The sequence below is a fragment of the Protopterus annectens genome, chromosome 11.part0 (genome assembly GCF_019279795.1).
Source record: "Protopterus annectens isolate FY-2018-M chromosome 11.part0, PAN1.0, whole genome shotgun sequence".
In the NCBI taxonomy this organism is placed as follows: Eukaryota; Metazoa; Chordata; order Ceratodontiformes; family Protopteridae; genus Protopterus; species Protopterus annectens.
In genome coordinates, this window is record NC_056745.1 from 1436036671 (window position 1) to 1436056881 (window position 20211).

The following is a 20211-nucleotide window of genomic DNA, read 5'->3' on the forward strand; positions in this document are numbered from 1 at the left end:
TCCATCCCAACAGTGGTACTACAGGGATATGCATCTAATGCACATGCCACAGGCATAGTATGATGATGCAGTGTCATGCCTCACCTATGGGCAGCAACATCACCATCCGCAATACTGTGTGGCAATGCATACTGTAATAGGAGTATGTGGCCTCAGAATGCTGTACCCTACTGATATACACACATGCACACATACATACACTTGCCAGAACTCAATGGATATCCCATGCCTATCAACCCATTTGTACAATACTGTTGTGCTGGTACTACAAGGTTCATGTAGTCGTTAGAGAGAGGAGCGTAACAGGGTACATGCAATGTCTGGTACAGCAACAGCCACATCTAACTATGGCAATGGGTGTTGCAGTGGTGTAAAGGCCCTCATGGTATTCCCAACTACATGTGTACTAACACACAGACACTGAAATCCTCAGTAATGGACATGTACACATTTGTCAGTACTGGGGTGCATTCTTTGCAGGTGGTCATAGGTGTGTACCTGGCTATTGTCCATGGATAGATGGGAAGAGTAGGGGATGTGTGTACAGTGGTATCATGCCACCTGCCATGTGCCAGCAGGCAATCAACAGACACTACTGTGGTGACCATCAGGGTGAGAGTGACATGCATTAGCAAATCCTCTGGGTGCCTCCTGCAACTGGCCACTGGGGTGATCCAGTTGACATGTATGCAACATGCATTACAACACATGGTTAGTGTCTGTGATTGAGACCTGTACCCAAGCAGGTTCTGTTGAGTGTGGTAGTGTAGTGGAGGTACTAGTGGCATGTGTCAAATTGTGGCAAAAAAAAAGTGGCAGACTAAAGACATGCATCTGGAGCATTTCTCCCCAGGCCTCCGCTGAAAACAGGATCTGTGGAACCTAGTCGGACTTTCCTGGTCAACAAATGTTAAAATAAAAAAAAAAAAAATGTGGTGTGTACCGGGTGTTGTGTCCTATCTGTGCCACTTACAACACAGCTGGGCAGACATGTCAGTGTCTTGTATGTATGCAAGTAAGTTCCTTCAGGGATCAGTACCGATTATATATATATATATCAATATATGCATTTGTAAATTTATATATATATATATATATATATATATATATATATATATATATATATATACATATATGTTTACCATATGTCCAGAACGGGTCTATATTATAACAATGAACAATCAAATGATCGAACATTGTTATATCAAACTCAAAAGTTCAAATTTACAGCACATCGAACTGCCAGAACAGCAATGTTTTTCCTAGGGAAAAAAATCCCTGTTCCCAAAAAAAAAAAAAAAAAACACATTCAAACATTACATAAAGTGGGGGCTTTGTCCCCCACACCCCCCCCTACTTAAATATACCAACTCCTGGATCGCACTACAGTACAAAAAATGGCAAAGTGATGGAAATGGCCAAACAACTTCTTTCCCAGGGAAAGAATTCACTTATATGCCACTTCATCATTTTGCGTTTTCGACATTTGAAGTTTGACGAAGACGCATTCAACAAAATGCGTCTTCTGTCTTCTGATAGGAACCCTCCAGAATATGGAGTGGAGTCCTACCTCAGCACCAATAGTCTCAACCTCTTAGTGCAAGGTGATGTCATGTTATGTATGCAGGTATATATGTGCACTGTTGCTACTGTAACAGGGGTTGTCTTAACAGACATGTTGTGTGTGGGAGGTCTCATCTGTTTTTGACATGTACACCATTGGTTACGGACAAACATCCCAAGGACATCATAGTACAGTACCAGTGATAGCACAGTAATGATCCTGTAGACTACAGCAGAGATATGACCAATATATGTGGACATTCTTGCACTCTGTGGTCAGTCCAGAGGTGTACACAGATCCCCTTCATGCGAGACATGTGAACCAAGCCTGACAATGTGGGTGTTAACAGCTGCGTACATGGGTATATCACATAAATACTGGACTACATATGCCCACACAGTTGATGCATTCACACATGCCTCTCTGTCCTGGCACATAATACCTGGTGGTGCAGAGGTCACATGGCCACATACTACTCAGTAGTTAGTTACATACATCTGTACAGAATCCCTCTGCTTTGTTAGAAATACAAAACAGTTATGGTAGCATGGCAGCAGTATGTCTTGCAAATATCTGGACATAACAACACGCTGTGTAATTACACTAAGCTGCTAGGCATGTAACAAGGCCCTGTGCAAACTACAGGCAGACTGCCACAACACTGGACTACATTTTGTATGGGGGAATACACATGTACCTACATGAAAACCTAGACTACATGAAAATAGACATCGAAAAGCTCTCGGATCATGTGGCCCAGGCAGGTATGACCCTAACCATGAGTAGCATCCTGCCTTCGCCCAGAATGGTACCACAATATTAGGACAAAATGATTGACTTCAACAATTGGCTATGCTTCTGGTGTCATTCAAAGGGGATCCAGTATGTATCTGCCTGGGATGACATGATCGACAGACCATGATGCCTTGCCAGAGATGGTCTGCACCTGTAATTCCTGGATTCAGGTTACTGGCTAAGGCTCTTGCCACCCCTATAGTGCCTTTTTTAGACAAAGTTAAAAGGACAAAACCACCACTGCAACAGGTACAAGCATGCAAATTCTGAAGGTAATGCTACTCAATGCTAGAAGTCTAAACCTCAAAATGCACTGTCTCGAAGCACTCCTAAAAATGGAGAACATCGATATCTGTGCAGTAACTGAGACCTGGTTCAAGGCTCCAGACAGAACCCCTGCAATACCAGGCTACAACACTTACCACACTTTTCGGCCACCAAACTAGGACCAAAACACTAAAGGTGGAGGAGTGTCCATATTCACCAAGGATATTCGCACCACCAGGCTAGTTGCCCAACACAATGCGTCTGAAATTCTCCAGGTGCAACTAACACTATGTAAGACTGCAATCCAAATTGTAGCTTGCTACAGATCCCCCACCATGCCTCAAGATTCTCACTACACCTTTCTAAACATACTGGAAAATATTAAAATACAACCAAGCCCCTTAATACTGGGTGATTTCAACTACCCTGCCATTAACTGGGAAAACTACTCATGCACCAACACCTTTGCTCAATGGTTCTTGGAATTCATAAATTCCAATGCCCTGGATCAACTAATCCATAGTCCCACCAGGGGCTCCAATATCCTAGACCTGGTCATTACCAACATGGGAAATCGAAGCTCCACACTTATGGTCACCTCCCTCATTGTTCAGGTCTGACCATAAGCTAATCACCCTTAACGTCCACATCCCACCCCAACCCCCAGTAAGGAAACCATAAAAAACTTCTCCAAAGCCAACCTCATGCTACTCAGGTCAGAAGTGACAACCTTCATGACACCCATGGAGATGGGAACTGAAATTTGGAGTGCTGAATCCTACACTAAGACACTGTATGAGCACATCCACTCATGCATGAATCGTGCCATTCCAAATAGAACCAAGATGCTCTCCTCCAAAAAAAGGAAGCCAATCTGGTAGCCCACTGCCATAAACAAACTTTACAACAAAAGGAAGAAACTATTGCAGAAAAGAGGAAAATCCCAGGATGCAAAAAACTCCCTTAACAACCTCAGTAAGAAGCTGAGGTCCCTCATAAAATCCTCCAAAGCTAGTTATGAAAATAAAATTGCCAAATATTCCAAAGACAACCACAAGGCATTCTTTAACTATGTCAAGAATCTAAATGGCAATGCTCAGATCTGCTCTGAGCTACAACAGAATGGCATTAAATATACTGATCCCAAGGATATTGCCAATAACTCGGCAGATCAATTCAGTGCCAACTTCACCTCCCTCTCAACTCCTAAATGACCCATCACTATACCGGAAGATTGCCAAATTCTGGTAATAATGGCCACACAGGTAAATAATGCACTCTCTGATGCTAAGAATACAGCATCCATGGGACAAGATGACATCCCGGGCTGTGTATTACATGAACTACAAAATAAACTGGCATCTCATCTAATTGTCATGTTTAATCATAGCCTCACCTCAGGCTTCATGCCCACTGAGTGGCACACAGCTACAGTTATCCCACTCCACAAGGGGGGAATCCACCTTGGATCCTGGGAACTACCACCCCATCAGTCTGACGAGTCTGATCTGCAAGGCCATGGAATGTATTATCATGGAACATATAAACAAATACAGTGGCAACATTCAAACACTGGACCCCACCCAGTTTGGGTTCATGAAGGGCCGATCTTGTCTCCTGAACCTGATTGACTTCTTCCAGAGCAGTGGACGAGGGTAAGGCAGTTCACACTGCCTATCTAGGCAAGGCCTTTGACACCATCCCTCTCTCTGTAATCATAGATAAACTTACTAAGCTGGGCATTAATCCCTACATCACTCGATGAGTTGCCAACTGGTTTACTGACAGAACCCACATTGTAAAAGTAGCCAACTCCAAATCCAGCTCCAGACAAGTGACAAGTGGAGTACCTCAGGGTTCAGTCCTTGGACTGCTCTTGTTTGGCATCTACTTCTTTGAAGTACTGGCCAACACTAAGGGACTCTGGCTAACAAAAGTTTGCAGATGGCTGCAAACTGGGAGCCATTATTGAACCCCCAAATGATGTGGATACTCTGCAAAAGGGCCTTACAGAAAAAGATGCTTGATGCCAGAGCCATGGGCTCAAGCTCAATGCCAAGAAATGTATAGTTATCCCCTTTGGGAAAAAACATGTTCCCATGAATTACCACATAGGTGGCAGTACACTAAACAGTGAAAGTGTGATAAGAGACTTAGGGACAGTGGACAGTGGTCTCAAACTTCAATAACCACATTGCCACAACAGTCAGGAAATCCTTCTATGTTGCAGACCTCATCACTAAGGGCTTTTCATCCAGAAACAAGGAGGTCATTGTCCCACTGTACTCATCCCTCATTAGACCCATTATAGAATACAATGCCCCATTTGGTATGTACCTCTCAAGACATCTGCAACAACTGGAAAGGCCGCAGAAATACCTCACTAAAAGAATAACAGGCCTAAAGCAGATGCCCTACACTGACCACCTTAAAAAACTCCAGCTACACTCTGTGACATATCGTCTATTCAGAGGCGATCTCTGCTTAACATTCAAGGCCATGTCAAACCCAAAGCTGCTGTTCATGCTACACTTAAAGAAATCCCAATCCCTTAAAGCCACATGCTCCAGGGATCAGAACCTTGTCATCACAATAAACAAAACATGCTGGAGGGATAGGTTCCTGACCCAGAGACTCCACAGACTCTGGAATAGACTGCCCATACATGTCAAACAGAGAGCCTCTTTGGCCCTCTTCAAAAGGAACCTTGACGATTCAATAGGAAAAAGAAATTCACCCTGAGGATCATGTCAGTCACCCTGCTAGATAGGGGTCCAGGGAAGTAAATTGTGTGGGAAGAAATAGCCAGGAAATTGTTATGGTTAGGCTTGTATATGCCCTAGGGTCGATAGCCTAGTACCACCCTATGAACCTATAAATATAGCAGGCTCTACAGGCATGTCACAGCACAGAGTAACAGACACTTGTGAGAAAGTGCATACCCACAACCAATGTGAACACAGCCACATATGGTACGCAAGCCTAATATGACACTATATGGACTGCCTGATAAACACCATCCTCATATATGCCACTCACACACTAACCCTACATGAACATTGGTCATGACACAGTGTGGTCCAATGCCTGTCTGTGGAATGGGACATGTGTGTGTTTAGCCCTACAGACATGTGAGCCGATAGGGTACCATATACTGGAGCAGCATGTAACATCAGATAGAACAGGACCAAGTACAATGGCATCTACCACAGTCTGTGCACAGGCCAAGGTATGTATTCACAATACACATGCTTTCCACAATCACCATAAGTACACAGACCCCAGTACTGTATACACAACTGCAGAATGCCGAGGTTATGTCCTCAAAAATAACCCCCACTATACATAACATGTTTAGCAGTCTGATATCTGACTGGCTTGTTATCAGGTATGATTTCAGTAAATAATGGTGTACAGAACATATGTACCTCTTACTGCATGACATATGTACAAATATTGACAGACTTGTGGCTGGAGCCACAAACACTGGGCCAACATTGGCATGTTTCTGTGATACCCTCATACATTTACTGTCATAACAGAGTTTGTTGTGACATATGTCCTATGAGGGATATGAAGTCAGTAACTCTCATGGCTGTCACAATGTACTGAATGCAATCCTCAGACTATGCTTCTGCAGTTCTAAGATAGGTGATCTGTGAGTTACACAAGAAATATAAGACTCCAAACACTGCCCAGTCTGCAGATAACCCCATAGATGGGAGTTTCCTCAAACACATAACACTGTCATGACAGGTATTAAATCATGTAGACCAGCCATATCCACACACACCCTGCTAAACCAACATTACTCCAAATGCAGAAGAGCAACACTTATATTTTGTAGTTATGTCTGGCACATCCCCCTCCTGTTTGTTGGCCTGTCTCCACAGTGTATGTTGTTAGAGGTAAATCCCAATACCATCTGTGATGCTGTTTTCCAAACACCAACATGAGCTCCTGAGGTTATCCGGATGATATATGGGCAGAGGGTATGTGAAGGTGTCTGACATCAGCTGGCATGCCTCAGTAGGCCAATGGGAGTTGTAGTGAGTGTGAATGGGGCCAAAATCATTATATTCCACACACAGAGACACAGGGTGCCAGTACTGACATGTATGGGTGTATTGCTTCACAGGTGTGTAGTGGTTGACTGTGCCAGAAGGCTCTACAAGGCTAGGTGAAGGGTATACCTTGACATCAGGCCACATGACAATGGTCTGCAGTGTGGCTCAGGGGTGTAGTGTCTGGTTTAGTCCACACAGGTGGATATTGTATTCACCATCCAGCCATCTGGGTTACTATTGTGGATGGCCAGTGCAGTGCAATGCTTGCCATGTATGTGTTCTATAGTCCATGACATGGATGGTGTCTGGGAGGTGCACACATCCCATGTGCATGTTCTGTGACACATGGAACTGTACCCTTGGGGTCTGGGCCATGCTGTGTACACAGATTGTTAACATCAGATGTGCCAGTCCTGGCCTCATGTGGTGGGAACTGGCAATGAACACCAGGTTGACCCTGCACCTACACTGGCAGCATGATACAGGTATTCCCTGGTGTCAGTGGCATCTGCCCATACAAGGCATGTGTTTAAGTCATGGTATGTCCTTTGTGGGTCACACTTGATGGCACTACAGTTGTTGCAGGTGTCCAGTGGGGAACATAGTGAAGACGCCCTGTCTGCAATTATGTGCCTATTGTAGTAATGGGACAGGGTGTCATGCCCTCCGTAGTCTGCTGCAATCACACCATGGTTACTATCTGTGGGCAATATACAGGGTACTACCAACACAGTGGCTGTTGCCTAGCTAAGTGTGTTTGTGTATGAGACATAGGTTGAGAGTGTTCTCTGGGTAATGCAAGGGTTGCCTAATTTGTTTGCCAGGCCTTGAGATCATATGTAGGGGTGTGGATTGACATGTTTGATATCTGTTATCCTTGTAAGGTGGACATTGTGACATGTAATAGGCCCACCATGTAAGAAATTTGCAAACCACTCTCCTCAATGAGTCCAATTATTGCACACTCACAGCCACTTCCACACAGGATACAAATGACAAATACAAACACACACACACACACACTCTCACACACCAAATCTCACAGTTACCTTGTCTGGGATTGGAACTCCTACCTAACTAGTACATCAAACGACAACATTACTCAGTTATAGCACATGCCGTGCAGATTACTGGGCTACTCTTTTCCCAAATGTGCATTTCAAGGTGAATGACATCAGCAGGCTTGCCAAAGAAGGGCACTGGAGGTTGTACTGACTGTGAATGGCCTCAAAAGCATTGCTCCTTACATAGACAACCACACATTCAAACACACACACATCCACACATGCCATGTTTATCACAGTTCAGCATTACACAGTTGTAGGATGCACCACAGAGAGTACTTGGCTACCCCTTCCTCAAAGGTGTATTTCAAAATAAATGACATCAGCAGGCTTGTCAAAGTAGGACAATGGAGGTTGTATTGACTGTGAATGGCCTCAAAAGCATTTCTCCATACACAGACAAACAAACACAAACACACAAACATCCACACTTTCCATGTCTGGGAATAGAATCCCTACCAAACTAGTATATCACACTACAGCATTGCACTGCTATAGAACACACCATAGAGGTTACTGGGCTACTCCTTCCCCAAAGGTGTATTTCAAAGTGAATGACATCAGCAACCTTGCCAAAGTTGGACAATGGAAGGTATAGTTCATAGGTTCATAGGGTCATATGTTGATACTAGGCTATCAGCCTTAGGCCCTATACATGCCTAGACATGACACTTCTCAAGCTATGACTTCCAACACTATATACTTCCCTGCACCCCTGTCTAGCAGGGCACCTTACATAATCCCTGTGGTGAATGTCCAATCTCCCATCCAATCGTCCAGGTTCTTTTTGAAGAAGGCCAAAGGGGCACTCTGCTTGACATGTGTGGACAGTCTATTCCAGAGTCTGGGGAGTCTCTGGGTCGGGAAGACATCCCTCTTGCATGTATTGTTCATTGTGATGACAGGATTTGGATCCCTGGAGCATGTGGCTGTGAGGGTTTGGAGTTCTCTAAGAGTAGGATGTCCAACAGCTGTGGGTTTGACATGGCATGTTATGTTAAACAGAGATTGCCTCTGAGAACACAATACATGACAAAGTATTGCTGGCTGATTTTCAGACGGTCAGCGTAGGTCATCTGGTTTAGGCCTGTGGTCATTTTGTGAGGTATGTCTGCAGTGCAGCCTCTCTACTTGTTGCAGATGTCTTGTGAGGTACATACGTGACAGGCCATTGTAGTCTGTACTGTGTTTATTGAGAGATACCTACAGTGGAACAATGGGCTCCTTTTCCTGGATGTAAAGCCCTTAGTGGGAGGTGTGCCACATAGGTGGGTTTCCTGACTGCTGTGGCGATGAGGTTATCAAAGGTGAGACCACTGTCCACCTGTGTCCCTATGTCTGTTATCACACTTTAGGTGTTTAGTGTACTGCCACCTATGTGGTACTTCACAGGTCCATGTCCCTTCCCAATTGGGATGGCTATATATTTTTTGGCATTGATCTTGAGGCCATGGCTCAGGCACCAAGCATGTCTTTCATGTAAGGGCCTTCTGTAGAATATCCAAATCATATGGAGATTCAATATTAGTTCCCAGTGTGCAGTCATCTGCAACCTATGTTTGCCAGTGTCCCTTACTGTTGGACTGTACTTCAGAGCAGTAGATGCAGAATGAGGGCGGTGCCAGGACTGAACCCTAAGGTACTCCAACTGTCACTTGTCTGGGGCTCGGGTTGGTGTCACCTACATTTATAGTGTGGGTTGTGTCAGTACAGCAGTTGGCAACCCATCAGGTGACATTGGGATTAATGGTCAGCCTGATACATTTATCTATGATTCCAGACTGGGCGATGGTGTCAAAGGGGTTGGTGAGGTCCAGATAGGCTGTGTGAACCACCTTACCCTTGTCCATGCCTCTGGAGACAGAGTCACAGTTGTCATTCAGGTTGAGGTGACATGACTGGCCCTTCACAAACCAAACCTTGTTAGGGTCCAGTGTTTGCAGGTTGCCAATGCCTTTGTTTTAATTTCCATGATAATACATTCCATGGCTTTGCAGAGCAGGCACATCATACTACTGTGGCTGTAGTTCCCAGAATCCCAGGTGGATTCCCCCTGGTGGACTTGAATAACTGTAGCTGTGCGCCACACAGTGGGCATGAATCCTGAGGTGTGGCTATGATTAGACATGGGACATAGGTGAGGAGCAGATGCAGTTTGTAGCTCAAGTAGTACACATCCCGGGATGTTGACTGGTCCCATGGCTGCTGTTGTCATAGCTCTGTAGAGTGTAGTTTTTACCTATGTGGCCATTATTACTGGCATATGGCAATCTATTCGTGTTGACATGGGCCCTTTGGGGGTTGTGAAGGGGGTGCAATTGGTACTTAATCAATCTGCCAGGATATTGACAATATCTCTGGGAGAAGTAAATTTAGTACCATCCTGTTATAGCTCACAGCAGTTCTGAGCATTGCCATTTAGATTCCTCACATAGCTATGGAATGGCTTGCAGTTGTCTTTGGCATCCTTGGCTATATTATGTTCATAACTAGCTTTGCTGGATGTTATGAGGCGACTCTGCCTCTTACTGTAGCTGATAAGGGAGTATTTTGCAACCTAGAAAGTCCCCCATTTCTGCAAGAGTTTCCTCTTTTTGTTGTACAGTATGTTTATGGCAGGGGCCACCACATTGGCATCCTTTTCTTGGATGGGGAGCATCTTGGTTCACTATTGGATGGCATGATTCATGCATGAGTGGATGTGCATGTACAGTGCCTTCATGTATGATTCAGCAGCTGTCTTTTCAGTTCCCTTCTGCATGGGTGTAATGATGTTAGTCACTTCTGACATGTGTAGCATGACATTGGCTTTGGGTGTTACAGAGGTGTCCTTTCTGGGGTGTGGGGGAGGGATGTTGATGTTAAGGGTGATTAGCTCATGGGCATACCTGACCACCAATGGGGTGACCATAGGTGTGGAGCATTGATGTCCCATGTTGGTAATGACCAGATCTAGGATGTTTGAGCCCCTGGTAGGACTATGGGTTACATGATCCAGGGCATTGGGAATTATGACTTCCAAGAACCGTTGGGTACACATGTTGGTACACAGGTAGTTTTCCCAGTTAATGGCAGGGTAGTGTTAACTCACCCAGTATTAGGGTGTTTGCTTGTATCATGATATTTCACAGTATGTTTCAAAAGCTGTAGTGGGCATCATGGGGCATGGTGGGGGATCTGTAGCAAGCTATACAGTGTGGAATCCAGTCTAACCTGCTGTTAGTTGCACCGGGGGTATTTCAGACACATTCTGTTGGGCAAGTAGCCTGGTGATGTGAATATCCTTGGTGAATATAGACACTTCTACACCTTTATTCTTTTGGTCCTGGTATGGTGGCCAACAGGTGTGGTGAGAGCTGTTCCTGGTATTGCATGGGTGCTCTCTGGAGGCTTGGATCAGGTCTCTGTTTCTGCACAGTTATCAATGTTCTCCATTTATAGGTGTGTGTAGTGACTGTGAATGGTCAAAAAAACATTGCTCCCTACACACACACACTACCAAACACACACACTGAGTTTCACACTTGACATGTCTGGGAATAGAACTCCTATTTAACTAGTTTATCACACTACAGCACTACGCAGTTACAGGACGAGAAACAGAGATTACTAGGCTACCCCTTCCCCAAAGGTATATTTCAAAGTGAATGACATCAGCAGGCTTGTCAAAGAAGGGCACTGGAGGTTGTAGTGACTGTGAATGGCCTAAAAGAATTTCTCTCTACACAGACAAACTAACACACACACAAACATCCATACTTGCTATGTCTGGGAATAGAACTCCTACCTAATTAGTTTATCGCAGTACGCAGTTATAGGATGTGCCACAGAGATTACTAGGCTATTCCTTCCCCAAAGGTGTATTTCAAAGTGAATGACATCGGCAGGCATGCCAAAGTAGGGCATTTGAAATTGTAGTGCGTGTGACTAGCCTAAAAAGCATTGATCCCTGCACAAACACACACACACACACACAGACACACACACACACACACACACACACACACACACACACACACACACACACACACACACACACACACACAGTTGCCACATCTGGGATTAGAACTCCTACCCAACTAATGCATAACACTACAGCATTACACACTTATAGGACATACCACAGAAATTAATGGGCTACTATGTCCCCAAAGGTGTACTTCAAGGTGAAGACATCAGCAGGCTTGCCATAGTAGGGCAATGGGGAGGGCAGTGTGTGTGTATGGGCCATAACTCATTCATCTAGAGCCAGACACACCACACTCAGGCACACACAGGTTTATATTCCACAGGTATATGTATACAACTGCTAGATGATTACTGACATGTACAGTCATGTTGCACAGTTGGCACTAGCACCACAGTCTATAATGCTGAGGGATTCCAGAGGCAAATGTCTACAGTGAGTGACATTTACACATCATGTGGTTGTAGCCAATTGGCTGTGTGCTGGGTGGGATAGGCCTCATGATGGAAGGCTCTTTGTCACTGTCACTCTCTTCCACACATCTATGTATGTGTACTTTTGGCATATTATAGTGTGTTACCCTTGGATATATATGTGTGTATTCCTATCGAATGTGTGTGCAAATCATGACTGGTGCATACTGAGTACTGTATGCACTAACATCTGCAACTGTCAGATATGTATGATCCACTGTTGTTGCCAGACATGGGCTTCATTTCTTTAAGTGTGTGAGCATGCCCAGTATGACCTTTCAGCATTTTGTTGTCTGACATTGCCTTCATTTCTTTAAGTGTTGGAGCATGCCGAGTATGACCTTCTGTACTGAATGGGTGAATCCATTCCAGGTAGATTGTACTCCAGTGCAGACATTTGTGTTCTACACCTACAGCTAGCAAACTGTTTCTGCAGGATATCTTTAGATCAGTTGACAATATGGGGTCAAAATGGGCAAAGGGTAATGGGCTGCCGTAGGTAATTGTGTCTGTGCTGCTTCTGCTACATGGTCCTGGTGTTAGCAGAGATATTCAGACATGTTCTATTATACACTGTGATGCTTTATGTCATCAAGTACTGTCAGGTAGGCATATTTGCTTGCAGTGAAGTCTTGGGGAACACAGGGTGAATGCAGCTGTGTCCAGTATTGTGGTCAAACACCTACATATTCTTGCACACTCATGCCATTCTGGAAGGGAGCTACAGACACTTGCTGCTGGGTCTGTGTAACTGGTTCAGCACCTTGGCACAGTGGTAGCAGAGGATCCTATACTTGCACATCCATCGACGTGACAGTATGGCCTTATCTTGCTGTAGCAATACCTCACAGCTGTACAGATTCACACAGGTTACCCAGAGGCAGGGGTCATAATTTAAGACATTACTCCTACACATTGTGGTCTATGAGCAGGTTTGTAGCCACCCATTCTTGTGTTTGCAGTCAGGGATAGTATGTACACATGGCTGTGTTTTGGACTTCACACACTCCATGCTGTCCATGCTCCCACCCCCCTCTATTATTCTATCCTCTTCCATATATTATGCGAACATTCTCTGATACATTACCCTATATCACTTTATCACAGCAGTATATTGATGTTGGTCCACAGTTCATACAGTAGGACATGGTGGACATATTACTGTGATTTGTTCACATGGCCTTGCATATGGGTTCTGTGGACTGTGTTATGTTGTTATTTGGAAGTCCATCACATAACATACATTGGCAGTATGGGTGAGACACAGGCCTTTGGCAGAGGACTGTAAGTCATTTGGTAGTGATGCAGGCCAGCTATAGCAGGCTGCTGCATTCTGTCAGTTCTACAGTCCCAGACTGCCATACAGTATATTCCCCTGGGGTGGCAGGGTAGGTGTGCTAGGTGTTCATGCCAATACTTTCTGTCAGTATTGATCCAGTGGTATGGATGCTGGCAGGGTGCTGCTAACAGCTAGGGACACACCTGCATGGGACTCCTGCTCTGTATGCTGCATTCTATCGCTATTGCCATACACAGGTGGGGGTCATATTGTACTCATTCCCAACAGCAGGGATAAGACCAGAGAGGTACCTGTGGGTGGTGCTTGGATGAGCTGGGTCCATGTGTGCTATGGACACTACTTGAATCTGACTCACAGATATGCATGGGGCATTCCACTTATGCTGGCATGTGCAGGGGCATCAGCTGTTTCTCAATACATCATTCCTATGACCTTTGTGGTCTGCCAGTTTTTGGCCAGGCCACATCAGTATTCCCTTAAACAAGCACAGATAATATGTTGCAAACCTGTATGTACAATTCCAAGGGTGTGTCCATTTGACAGTTACATAGTATAAACTGTCTGTCTGGGGTACTTCCCCCTGTGTACTGCTTGCATATCTGGCCCGACAGTCATGTCATGTCCATCTTTCAGATGGTGACACATATTACTTCCAAACATTTACAGTGGCTTACTGCAAGAATGTGTTATACTGGGAAGCATTGCGTTTGGCACTACAGTTGTGAGGACTTGGCCCTGTCATCAGCAGTACTGGGCAATGGCCACCAGGACAAACCTTACCATGCATACATACTGACCACTCTCACACAATATACATCACACACCAACCTAACACACATAGACCTGCATATTGTACACATGCTACAATCTATCCTGTTACCTTGGCCAGCTCAGGTAATCTGTGCTCCACTGTTATTATACCTACGCATACATGTTACTACATTTCTACATAGGCTTGGGGGGCACACCTGTGTGTTACTACACATCTACATAGGACTGGGGGGCACACCTGACTGTTACTACATTTCTACATAGGATTGGGGGGGCACATCTGTGTGTTATTATGTGTCTACATAGGAATGGGGGGGCACACCTGACTGTTACTACATTTCTACATAGGATTGGGGGGCACACCTGTGTGTTACTATGTGTCTACATAGGAATGAGGGGCACACCTGACTGTTACTACATTTCTGCATAGGATTTGGGGGGCACACCTGACCGTTACTAAATTTCTACATCGGACTGGGGGGGCACACCTGACTGTTACTACATTTCTACATAGGACTGGGGGGTACACCTGACTGTTACTACGTGCCTACATTGGATTGGGGGGGCACACCAGACTGTTACTACATTTCTACATAGGATTGGGGGGCACACCTGACACTTGTACACATTTGCTATGACTGTACTGGTATGTCAGGTACTCCACTTCATTCTGCATTCTAACCTATCATGCTGACTAGAGGTATATCAGTGTTATACAGGTCTTAGGTTTGATTGACCTACATTTCAGTTTCTGGCTTCTTACCCTTCAGAACTAACATCCTACTGCCTGACCTGTTGTAGTCTGTCTGTGTAGGCCTGTGGGAGAGGTTACCCATAGCCATTAATCAGTGGCCTTGGCACAGCCTTTGTTTGTGATTGTCTACACTTGTCCTGCTGGCTGAGACTGTTGCTGGGTATGTGAAACTCTGTGGCTGGCATGTGTGTGTGTGATATGGACACACATGTGGCCCAGCACATTTCCTGTAGTGGGTTTTGTCACCAAGTTTAGTACTGGCTATTATGGTGAGACCAGTATTTGTTACAGATGTGATGCTGCCACTATAGGTGTCTACTATCTGCTGGTATCTTATTCAGCCACCTGATTCCCTTGCATGCTCACATCCAGGGTACTTTTCAAATCTTCAAATGCTCAAAATTTTGAATGTTACATGGTCGAGACAAAACATTCGAAATTTTGAGTGCTGGAAGATAGACTTTCAACGGCCACTGTACAGTGCAGATAGGGAGAATTTCCCTTTTCTGCACAGAAGTGCGGTTTTGGAGTTGGTATATTTAAGTAGGGGGGGTGTGGGGGGTGCAGGGGGGCTTGCCCCCTGCCTATGCTGTTAAAGTGTTTTATTCTGTGTTTTTTTTTTTTTTTTTTTTTATGTTCGAACATCCAAATGTCGAACATTTGGTCTCGACCATGTAATGTTCAACATTTTGGATGTTCAAACATTTAACATAGACCCCACATCCATACCATAGATACAAGTAACAACACATACTACTCCATTCAACAACTGGTAGGAAGAGTGACTTACCTTGTGTCTGTGCCAGTATTGAGGATGGTGTTGGAGGGCTGCCTATGTCGGATGCACATAGTACACTCCATATACATGGTTGAGCACAGGTAGTGTCATGTTTGGCATCCCTTTTACTGTATGCGCGAGTCAGAGAGAGGTGTCATTCCCTAGGTCTCTACTGTGTCAGTGTATGTGCTATATGTTACCTCTTTGCCAAGGCCAGGGCATACTGGGCACTCCTCCTTCTGCCTACTGGGGCAGGCTCAGGTTGTTCCTCCTCTGAGTCATTCTGGGTCTGTACAGGCCATGGCAATAGTAGGGCGCTGTGTGGCCCTGCCCCATGCTGTTCCTGCTGCAGCTGTTTCTGCAGGATCATATTATGTAGCATGGCACATACGACGACAATTTCAGTACATGTAGCTGGTGAGTTCTACAAGACTCCACTGGATGTGTCCAGGCACTGGAACTATGACTTGAGCATCTCAAACACATGTTCTGTTATAATTCTGGTCTGTGTGTGTGCCTCATTATGGAGTTCTTGTTCTGGTGTGTGTGCAGTTCTGATGGGTGTCATCAGCCACGGCTCCAGTGCTTAACCAGCATTCCCCACTAGGTGACCGTAAGGGATGCCCCCATTGGCAAATCTCTGGTACAGCTGCATCAGATACCAGATGTGGGAGTCATGATAGCTTCCAGGGCAGCCAGCACACACATTCATTATAATGCACTGGTCATCACACTTGGCCTGGCAGTTGATGAAGGGGAAGCCCTTGTGGTTGATGTAGACCCTACCCTGTTGACCGGGTGATGCTTTGATGTATATGTGTGCAGTCTATAGCACCCACTATCTCAGGGTATTCTGCTATTTGGTGGAAGAGATGCATATTGTTGGCCAACACCTCACAGGTGTTGGGGAAATATAAGTGCTCACCGGCATGTGCTGACATGGCATCCAGGAACTGGTGGAATATCTTGGATGCTGATACCTGTGAGATCCCCATGATTTCCCCAGCTGGCCTTTGGGAGGTACCTGTGACTTGTATTCTTAGGCATACACAGACCTTGGTATCCACTGGAATGGGTTTCCCTCTGTTGGTTCTGTGTGCCAGGCATGGCCAGCACAGCTCAACAATTTGCTGTAGGAGGTCCCTGTCCACCATATAGTGCTCCACTATCTCCAGCTCATGTAGCCCCTGGTAGGTTACCCTGGTTCTGTACACTCTTCTCCATCTCCTCACTGTGGGTTGGTCAACAGCATTCTCATCCTCACCACCCCCAGCCTCTTCCACATGTTGATGTATGATAGCTGCTGCAGCCCCTATCATTTTGATGTTTTTGTTTGTTAAAATTTCCCCACTTGTATACACTGGTGGTGTAGAATATGTGGGGAAAAGCCAGAAGGAAAGGTGTTTGCATAGTTTATAGCAGTGTTCTGGGCTGGGTTGGGCTGCTGCCTGTGTAATTGGCTGATTCTGATACATTTCATGCTAGTTCTCCTTGATTACCTTCCTACTGCTATTTTCCCTTCCCATTGCCTTCTTGTTTAAGCCTTGGAGCGTGCCGCACAAACACAGTGCTCAAATGTGCACAGAGCTGCTATTGTGAGGCACACATACCCGCTTAGGCAATGTAAAGAGTGCTAGGCAGCCTCAGACACACCCCCTTGCTTAGCTCTGCTAAGCTAAGGACAGACCCGAGCCACAGGGCTCCAATACACTAAGGGCAGACCTGAGCCACAGGGTTCCAGTATGCTTACAGTATGCCTGACATCCCCCCATGATGTCAGCTAACTCTTAAGCTTGAACTATGCTATTCCTGCACTTTCACTGTTGGGTGGTGGCTAGCATTGAGGGGAAATCTGGGATTCAGTATCATTCCCCTCATTTGCGTAGGATTGCCTGCTAATGCATAGTTACAGGTCCCACACTGAGCCTTCCCCCTTAGCAACCACTATTCACTGCCCGTGTTGTCTTCTGCCTGCCATTGAATATAATGGTAAAAATAGTGCTTTTGGTTAGAATGCTTATTTCAGGTTCTTTTTTATATCTTCGGCCCGATCCCAAAATCGGCTAAAATAAATATATATTTTTTTATTTTTGCAACTGTTTTACATGCCAATGGCCATATATTTGGCCATTGGCATGGTTTCCACATAATATATGCACTTTATTTGGAGCTGTCATGTCTCTGTTTTGTATTTTACAGAAATGTACTCGGTTACTAACCAAGTACATTTCTGCACACTTCACTAGTCCTGCACGGCTTTTTGACAGCTTTTTGGATTGCAAATTATCCTCATTTGTATGTTTTTCACCTGCAAATGGGGTAATTTGCATACAGGAGCTGTGTCCGTGCAGGAATAGTGCAGGACCGCTCGTGCATGTCCCTGCTTATTCTTGGATTGCATGGTGGCCATATTGCCTCCAGGTGCTCCTGCACTGCTCTTGCACACCGTGCAGGGCTTGCTGAATCTGGGAGATTGTGTTTAGGAGCTCTCTGGTGTTTAGGTAAATTTTGGAGAGTACCTCTGTGTATGATGGTCTGTGTGTTGCATTCAAGCTTTGTGTATGGGTTGTGGTGTGTGAGCTGACAACCTCTTCAGTGGTGCTGTTTGGACCACAAGAGAGAAGAGATTCCAGGTTTTTGGTGTACACAGATCCCTCACACTGTGTCAGAGTGATTTAATAGCAGAGGGTTGTCTGTATACATGAGGGAGTTGGCACAATGCCTCAGGAGACCCATATCAACTAGGATGGCAGAAGAAACAGAGGTAGTCTGACAGTCCATAATGCTAGGTGTAGACCTGTTACTCAGTAGAGGTTGAATGGGGTGGTTTTACTAGATGCCACTTCTAAGGGAAAAATGTGACTCTGTTAACGTTTTTGTCTATAACCACAAAGGGTTACTCCCTTTGTGCAGCAATGTATGATAGTGCATGAGGGTGCAATGCACACAAACAAGAGGAAAGGTTTTGCATAAATTAACCAATCCTTAAGCTCAAAACTGAGCTCTGCTACAGTAACCTTCAATTACAGCAGTCCAAACTGTGCACTCCTGCCACAGATGTAAAAGGGAGGCTTCTCCAACAAAAGCTTTTCTTCTTTACTGTTCAAGCTTTACAAACAGAACTAGATTCAGCAGGTCTGAATCTAGTCTATACTACAGTAACAAGAAGTGCAACAATAAAGTAGAGCACAGTAAAAGCAGTTAGAAATGCAGCAGATATGGTTGAATGCAGCAAAATACAGTTAAATACAAGTAAATACAGTTCAAAGTGCAGCAGAAGCAGTTAAAATATGGCACTTAGCATTCATTGATCACTCAGTAGTTTTTGGATTATCAGCGGAGCAGAAGCAGGTCGCCAGACTCACAGGAGCTGTATTAGAACAAGCCTTTCTTTGAAAGTGGGTTTCAATGCCATCTCAATGAATGTGAGTTTCAAGGGCAGAGACGTTTACTGTTTATGCTGTCTGTTTTCATTGTGTGGCTGTATTGTTCTGTTTGGCAAATGGCTATCAGTGTTTGTGTTATAACATTTGAAATAAGTTTAAAATATCTCTAGTCATTGTAGAAGTAAAGAAGAAAATAATAAGTACACCAAGGTTTGAACAGTGTTTATGGTAAGTCAGGAGAAATAGTCAAGTACTGAGACACTGGAATGGCTGACAGGTGCTGTCGGTGGGGGCTGCTCCATTACTATGCCTAAAGCCCCACTTGACCATGATCTGGCTCTGGATATGAAATGTCTTTGTTATAATTATAAAAGCAGCAACAGCTATATAAGAATAGTTTGTAACCAAAAAAAAAAAAAAAAAAAAAGCAAAAAAACTAAACCTGTGCTGTGCAATGAATATGCACGGAAACAGAACCAGAGAGAGGATTGGTTAGGATGTCAGATGGCCTTGGATGGCCTTGGACTAACAGCATATGCAATTAAAATGTTCAAAAGCATCAACAGATGCCATAGACTTTGCTGTAACTGAAGTTCATCCACTGAGCGCATCATACACAGCTGTGTAGCTATGTTATCATAAGCTCAAGAGAGATACCAAAAACATATAAATACTAACCTTGCATTTCCTGCAGAAAGACCAAGTCTGCACTGAACTATTTCATTAGAAACAAAATATGACAAATTTAATTTCATATGAATGGGCAAATGTTTTCATGACTAAAAGAGCATAGGATAACAGTGACACTAGTTTTTGTTCTTAGTGTGTGATCAGAATTTTCAACTATTAAATATTCAGACTGCAACATGATATTCTATATGCAATTTTACTGATTAGATGCCTACATGCATCAGTAATATATGGGCCTGAGAGGATTCACTGTTACTAGACAATCTTTTAGCTTATTGTATCTCTTGAAAAGTTACTTACCAAAACACCACAGTATAGTCTGAGGGATGTTGTGG